Genomic DNA, 7,291 nt, shown 5'->3' on the forward strand with positions numbered 1-7,291 from the left:
ACACACACACACACACACACACACACACACACACACACACACACACAGACAGACATGTTGTCTTTCACACTGTCCTCGTTTTCAGGATTATCACCTGTGCTGCTGTGATGTTTAACTTTTGATCACCACCTGAGTGAGGCATGGTGTGTGTGTGATAGTATGTGTATGTGCTTTAAATCCATTTCCTGTGTGAAGACCTGCCATCTGCTCTGGTGGTCTCTCTCTCTCTCTCTCTCTCTCTCCCTGTGTGTTTTGCTTCAGGGCATCTTGAATGTGTGGAACAGAGGGAGCTTTAAGAGACCGTTTAAGCTTCGGGGGGATTCAACGTCACGGTATCCTCGAGCGTATTGATCCAGTGTTTTAAAGACAGATTAAACCAGCTAACACTAACGTTTCCGATAGAAAAAGATTTGTCTTTGGGTTAGAAAGCTAAGCTGGTACTGCGTGACTAGACAAATACCTTACTGCCATGTGGGCGAGTTAGTCTCACCTGTTTAAGCCCAACTCACCTCCAGGAGTTTTGAAAGGAGACATATTGTGCTCATGTTTACATGCTTTAAAGTTCATTTTTCACACTGTCTGTGTGTATATACCTGTATTACCCGTATTCAGTTTTAGCACTTTTCAACTGAATTGCAATGCAACAGCTTGGTTCCATGTTTACTTCCTGTCAGCTGAGGGTTGTGTATATTTCTCCATGAATTGAGCGTTTTGATGCTTTCACAGTATTCATATAGCACCGAGACCAAGATGATGATTTTTTAAAAAGATCTGAAAATCTCACAATATGAGACCTTTAAGTTTTTGTATAGATTTACCGGCCATTTTTGCATTTGCATTTAGCATTCTACTTTATCTACAAGTCAAGAGAAAAATAGAAATACTTAAACTCACCATCTTGGTTTTTTTTGCAAATAGTGAACGGAGGAGACGAAGAATGACGCCGTGGTGGAGACGCCGTATACGGCTCTGGTAGCGACCTATCAATCACAGTAAGCCCGCCCTAAAGCATACCCTGCTTTATGGTCTGTTTGACTCTAAATGGACCATCATGTACTAAATGAACATCATGCTGTATTGAAGAAGACTTGAAACTAGAGATTGAGACCATAAACTCATGTTTACAATGTTTACTGAGGTAATAAATCAAGTGAGAAGTAGAGTCATTTTCTCATAGACTTCTATAGAAGTGTGACTTCTTTTTGCAACCGGAGGAGTCAAGAGAATGCAAGTTTAAAGCTCTCCACATTGGCTTCACTTTTCAGAACTGGTGGTTGACGCCTGCTTCCTGTCCGGCTGCATGCACATATTTTGCCTGTGCACTCATTCCTCTTCGTCTGAGTCTTCCACAAGCTGCTTACAAAATAACAGTTTGTTTTTTACGTTCATAATTAGAATTTTGGGGGAGTGGCTTTGGAGGAAGGACTAAAGGGACGGACTGTCAGTGTTGAGGACTTGAGAACTTTCTTGCTAGATTTAGCAACTTTTGGAGTTAATGCTGCTAGCTCCTTACATTGGAAAACAGTCGGCAACATTGGGCTGGATTTTCCAGTTGGATACTTTCAAAATGTAGACACAGGAATGTCAGACATCAGCCTACAAACAGAGCAGAGTCTCTGTGGTTCAGGTACGAGTGTCATTAACTTCTCTGATTATCTGATACCAGTTCTCTTATTTCTTACTGTAAAGACAAACCTCACCCCTAGTCTGTTGAGCTGAGATCAGTTCACAATCACCTTGATCTCTGCAGGTTAAGAAGAGTTGAAACATCTCAGTGAGGAACCATTTCATCTAAATCAGTGGCCCTGCGTCATGTCAGCTGAAGTTAAACACATAAACACACAGATGTACAGCGCTGCAGACACTTCTGTTCAGTAAGGAGACTCTGCATCAAGAGCAAGATGAGCACACAGCTAGCTGTTGTTAAATACATTGGTCATATTTAATATTTTTCACTGACAGGAGGACGACATCTGGAGCAGTTGCTGCAGAATGAAGATTAAAACTCCACCTGAGACGGAGTCAAGAGTACTTGAGTATTTCTATTTTATGCTATTTTATACAACTAGATTTCAGAGGCAGATATTGTACTTTTTCCTCCACTACATTTATTAAACACCTTTAAGTTACTAGTTACTTTGCCGATTCTGATTTATGATAAAGAAATATATATAATTAACAACTGAATTATGAAGTGATATTATAGATTTAGAAAAGAATGTACAAGCTACCCAGCTGTATATAAAGTAAATAAAAGTAGCTCCACCTTTACCAGCTGCAACATTAGTGATGACGTATTGTATTTAGCTTGCTTAACCAGATACATAGTAAACCAGATGGTGAACATGGTAAACATTATACCTGCAACACATCGGCCTGTTAGCATTTAGCTTCAACCATCGCTCTGCCTAAGAACCACTAGCATGGCTGTGGAGTGTTTGATTTGTGTATTATATATGAAATCTGATCTCATCTCAACTTCTTCGGTTCAGTCTGTAATCTTCCACCACACACACACAAACACACACACACAAACACACGCACACACACACACACACCTGCATACACACACACACACACACACACACTCACACACACACACACACACACACACACACACACAAAGGTCACCAGGGATGATGCAAAACTGAGATAAGAAGAAAATTAGCCTGTGTGTGTGTGTGTGTGTGTGTGTGTGTGTGTGTGTGTGTGTGTGTATGTGTGTGTGTGTGTGTGTGTGTGCGCGTGTGTGTGTGTGTGTGTTAGAGAGAGGGGAATACATCTCTATAAACACACACACATGCAGTGAGGCCGGCCTGGGATTGTCTCTGTGATGAAACCAGCAGTAATGTCTGCTGTTGGCATGACGACTCCATCCACTGTGACATGACTCTGTGTGTGTTTGTGTGTGTGTGTTAATAGTGTTTTTATCCTGTATTGTGAAGCTCTTTGTTCAGATATGATAAAGGAAATCTTTAATGATCATTCTGACGTTAATATCAGTAAAGCATGTAAGGACACAACGATAAATAGAATTGTTTTGCTTCCGCACTTTTTCATTGTCGGCTTGATTGATATTTCTGGTTTTGTGCTAAACAGAGTTTTAGTTGTGACTTTTCATCTGTTTGCAGTTTTATTTTTCTGGCCCGTTGACATTTCTGGGATTCAATTCCACTTTTTTTTGCTTTAACTGTGCGACTCCTTTTAGTGCTGATGAACGCGTGCAATCAAAGAAAGAAGAAGTTACAGTTTTACCTCAATCAAGATTTGCCTCAAAGTCAAACGGCGCACTAAAACTGTGTCTGAGACATTTTCTGATGTTGTATAACACAACGTCTCTCTGCACCACCGCCCGAGAGCTCTGCCTGCTGCAGATGAACTTGATGATGTTCCCGTCTTCTTTGTCTGGGTGTTATCTGTGTCAACAGGTGTGACTCACCTGCAGCTGCAGGGCTCGACCTTCCAGCAGGCCGGCTAACTGTCCCTGCTTGTCGGCCTCCTCGTGGTTTTGGGCTACCCTCCTGTTTTTTTTGACGACTTATGAATGAAACAAATGAACCTCTCAACACGACTCATCGTCTTCATGAGCATCTCCCCAGGTATGTTGCATCAGCAGCTAATTAAGCATCACATTCTTTCCCCCCTGTGACCCTCAAATCTCTTCCTTATTTACCAAAATGAAGCAGCATAATATCATCATCATCACAACAGCGGAGAGCGAACGTTTGTTCTCATCAGACGGGTTTAGAAAAAGATCTGATGGATAAAGATCTGCTGCAGCTCAGTGAACAACCAGCGTTCACATCTCATGAGATGGATGAAAGTGAGGGGGAAGTCTCTCTTGTTAACGGCTTGTGGGAGGATTAAAACTCTGTGCATTGACAATACAACATCATATCCATTAACTTTGTAACGGTCTTAAGCATAGACTATATAGAAGAAGTGGACGTAGTCATCCTGATGTCACCCATTGGTTTGTAGACTGCCGTTTTGAAGCCTCGAGTTCGTCAATTTGGCCGTCGCCATCTTGGATTACGGCCGTCGCCATCTTGGCTTTTTGCAACCGGGGAACGGCAGTTACTATATTTTGGAGTGCGGAGGAGTGACTCAGAGACGCCGTGGTTGTCTATTTAACTCTGAATGGGACCACAAGTTACTAAATGAACATCATGCTGTATTGAAGAGGAGTCATTTTCTCATAGACTTCTATACAATCAGACTTTGTTTTGCAACCAGAGGAGTCGCCCCCTGATCGCCAGAAGAGGGAGAGAGAATGAAAGTTTAAGACACTCCCACATTAGGTTAGTACTAGTACTAGGCCAGTAATTGAAGGGGTAACAGGGGTAACAGTTCATGTGGTGCCTCTTATGTTCTGTAACTGTAGCATGGTGGAATTAGCCTGCTAGCAAACTAGCCAGCTGCTAAATGAGTAGAATTAGACAACTTAATGTTTCATCTACACACTCTTGTCACAGCGTAGGAGAGCACATTTCTATCGCCAGATAATCGGTCACTAACAATGATTCACCAGATTTTGTTAAGTGCTGACACATGCCCCAAACGACCACTGCCCTGGTCCGGGATAAAGGCGAGTGCAAAGTCAGCATGACTTTTCCTTCATTTGTATGTACGTGTGAATGGTTGTCTGTTGAGAGCCCAAAGAGGCATTAAACGCCTCTATTTTCACACGATTTATGTTAAAATCGTCGCTTTTTACACCACTCTACCTATGGACTTTAAAACGCTGCTATTTACCCCATTTAAAAGCAGTCAAAAACACTGTTTTTTACAGCGTTCTTATGGCAATGAGTCCCTCCATCTGTTTTGTATAGCCAGTAAGCCCAAAATTTCTGTAACCAATCGGTAAAGAGTAACACCAGACCAAGGATGTGATCTGTGAAGAAACTTTGGGCTCACTGGCTATACAAAACAGAAGGAGGGGCTCATTAGTATAAGGAAAAATGCCATTTTCGACTGCTTTTATATGGCGTGAAAAGCGGCGTTTAATGGCACTTTCGGTTTTCCATATCTGTCTGGTGACATGTCAACGTGTATCCCGACTCTTGATGTTTTTTGTAAGAGTCAGACTTCCAGATAACACAACTAGAACTTTCCTGAAACAACTTGAATTAAAAACATTCCAACATGACGAAACTGATTCTCATCTCGGTGTGATGTTGAACATTTCTTTTGTTGTAAAAGACTCCAGGACGATAATGCGATTCGTCGGTTGGACTGATTTTTTAGTTTTTTGTCCTCACTGACTCGTTGAGTAGATAGTCTGACATTTAAATGTTCAGTTGATTAAGTTTTAATGAGTTTAATAAAAAAGAAGGTCAATGAAAGTGTTAAATACATAAAATAAATGATAAATGAAATGTTTGTCTGAATTTTCCAGACGAGAAAAAAGTTTAAAGTTTTCAGCATCGAGAGGAGGGAGTAAAAACTATGGCAGTTTGTAAAAACCTAAATAAAGTAAATATAGAAGAAACATCAAATATTAATTCTTATTTTAACTCTCAAATGTGTGTGTGTGTGTGTGTGTGTGTGTGTGTGTGTGTGTGTGTGTATACGTGCGTACGTGCGTGTGCGTGCGTGTGGCCGTGGTTTCATTGCTCTCCTGTGCAACCATCAAATGCAACTTGAGGCAATACCATACACACACACACACACACACACACACACACACACACACACACACACACACACACACTCTCACCCATCTCCAACTGAAGCAAACAAAACAAACAAACACACACTCCCTCCATCACCATCCGGCTGCTTTCTGCCGTAACGAGGTGCAATCAACACGCAATGCTGACCAACACACACAAACACCCACAAACACTCCCACACCCCCCCCACACACACACACACACTGAAAGATGAAGTCAGCGTCTGATTGCAGAAGAGTTACAGAGTGTTGACTTGTTCCTGAGTGTGTGTGTGGGTGTGTGTGTTGACCTCGTACTGCCATGATGTCACATCCATAACAGTTGCATTAACAGCGGCAGCCATCTTCACGTCCTCTCACACACAGACACACACACACACGCACACACACACACGTTGAAGTTTCTAACATTCATGCAATGAAGTGAACTCAAACGAAATCAAAGACATTTTTGTTTTTCATCTATTAATTTTCAATGTTATTTTTTATTTAATTCACTCGACAGTGAACACTGAATGATATAAATTCACCTGGAACTACAGTTCAGACGAGATGAGAAACTAAATATACAAACAGAAATAAACACACGGCTGTATAGCGACCACTGAGGTTAATATTTTTCTGAGGATTTGTGTTGCTTTTAATTGTTCTGACATTAAACAATTAAAAATAGATATTTAATGAATCCTATCAAGTTTATTGTCACATATACAATCAAACCCAGTACAACATGAAGTGAAACTGTTAGATGCCTTTCCCCAGCATTAATCCAACAAATAGATTAATAAAATACAAATGAAACAGAGGCACAATATAGCCTGTAATGAGTTAAAAAAATACAACCAGTACATAATAATATATGCAATGTAAGGTGATGACATCCATATAACACGAATGTATGGCAGGTGGATGAATTATAAATCATGTGTAAAGTCCTCAGTACAGTCTCGGGTTCAGGACTCGAGTGGCTGAATGAAATCCTCCTCATCCTCGCAGTATTCTTCAGACTGATCATATTTCAATTCAACCACTTTTAGACAAACAAAAATTAAATATAAAATTCATAATGTTTCAAGTCTCCAGGCGCACTGTAGGATTCAGAAAACATCAAATCTAAATGTTGTAGGTCGTCGTGTTGTGAAATTAAATTTAGACACAATTTAGCGAAGAGAAGAGTGTGATAAAGTATGAAAATAATTAACTCCATTATCAGGTTAACTTCATAAGGAGCATCGGGAACACAGCAGGTTGAAGTCTAATGATGCCGATGATGACTTCTAACTGAAATCTGAAAGATCTGTTGTTGCTGTCAGCTGATCAAAGTAAATGTCACTTTCTCGTGTTGTGATAAACAGTGCTGGGCCGTAACAAATCATAGTAATTGATTGTTTAAAAAATAGATTAGAGTTAACGTTTTCCTCTTAACATAACAAATGGAGGTCATGAGATGGCAGCATTTTGATTCGCTGTTGCAGTAAATATATAAATAGTTTAAAACCGATTTGCATTTAGGTGCTAAGTATCAACACAAACACACTTTTATTCAGCAGCATAAATAAGAGTTTAAATATGTGTGTGTGTGTGTGTGTGTGTGTGTGTGTGTGTGTGTGTGTGTGT

Source organism: Anarrhichthys ocellatus, unplaced genomic scaffold (assembly GCF_004355925.1).
Source record: "Anarrhichthys ocellatus isolate YVR2014 unplaced genomic scaffold, GSC_Weel_1.0 scaffold1, whole genome shotgun sequence".
In the NCBI taxonomy this organism is placed as follows: Eukaryota; Metazoa; Chordata; class Actinopteri; order Perciformes; family Anarhichadidae; genus Anarrhichthys; species Anarrhichthys ocellatus.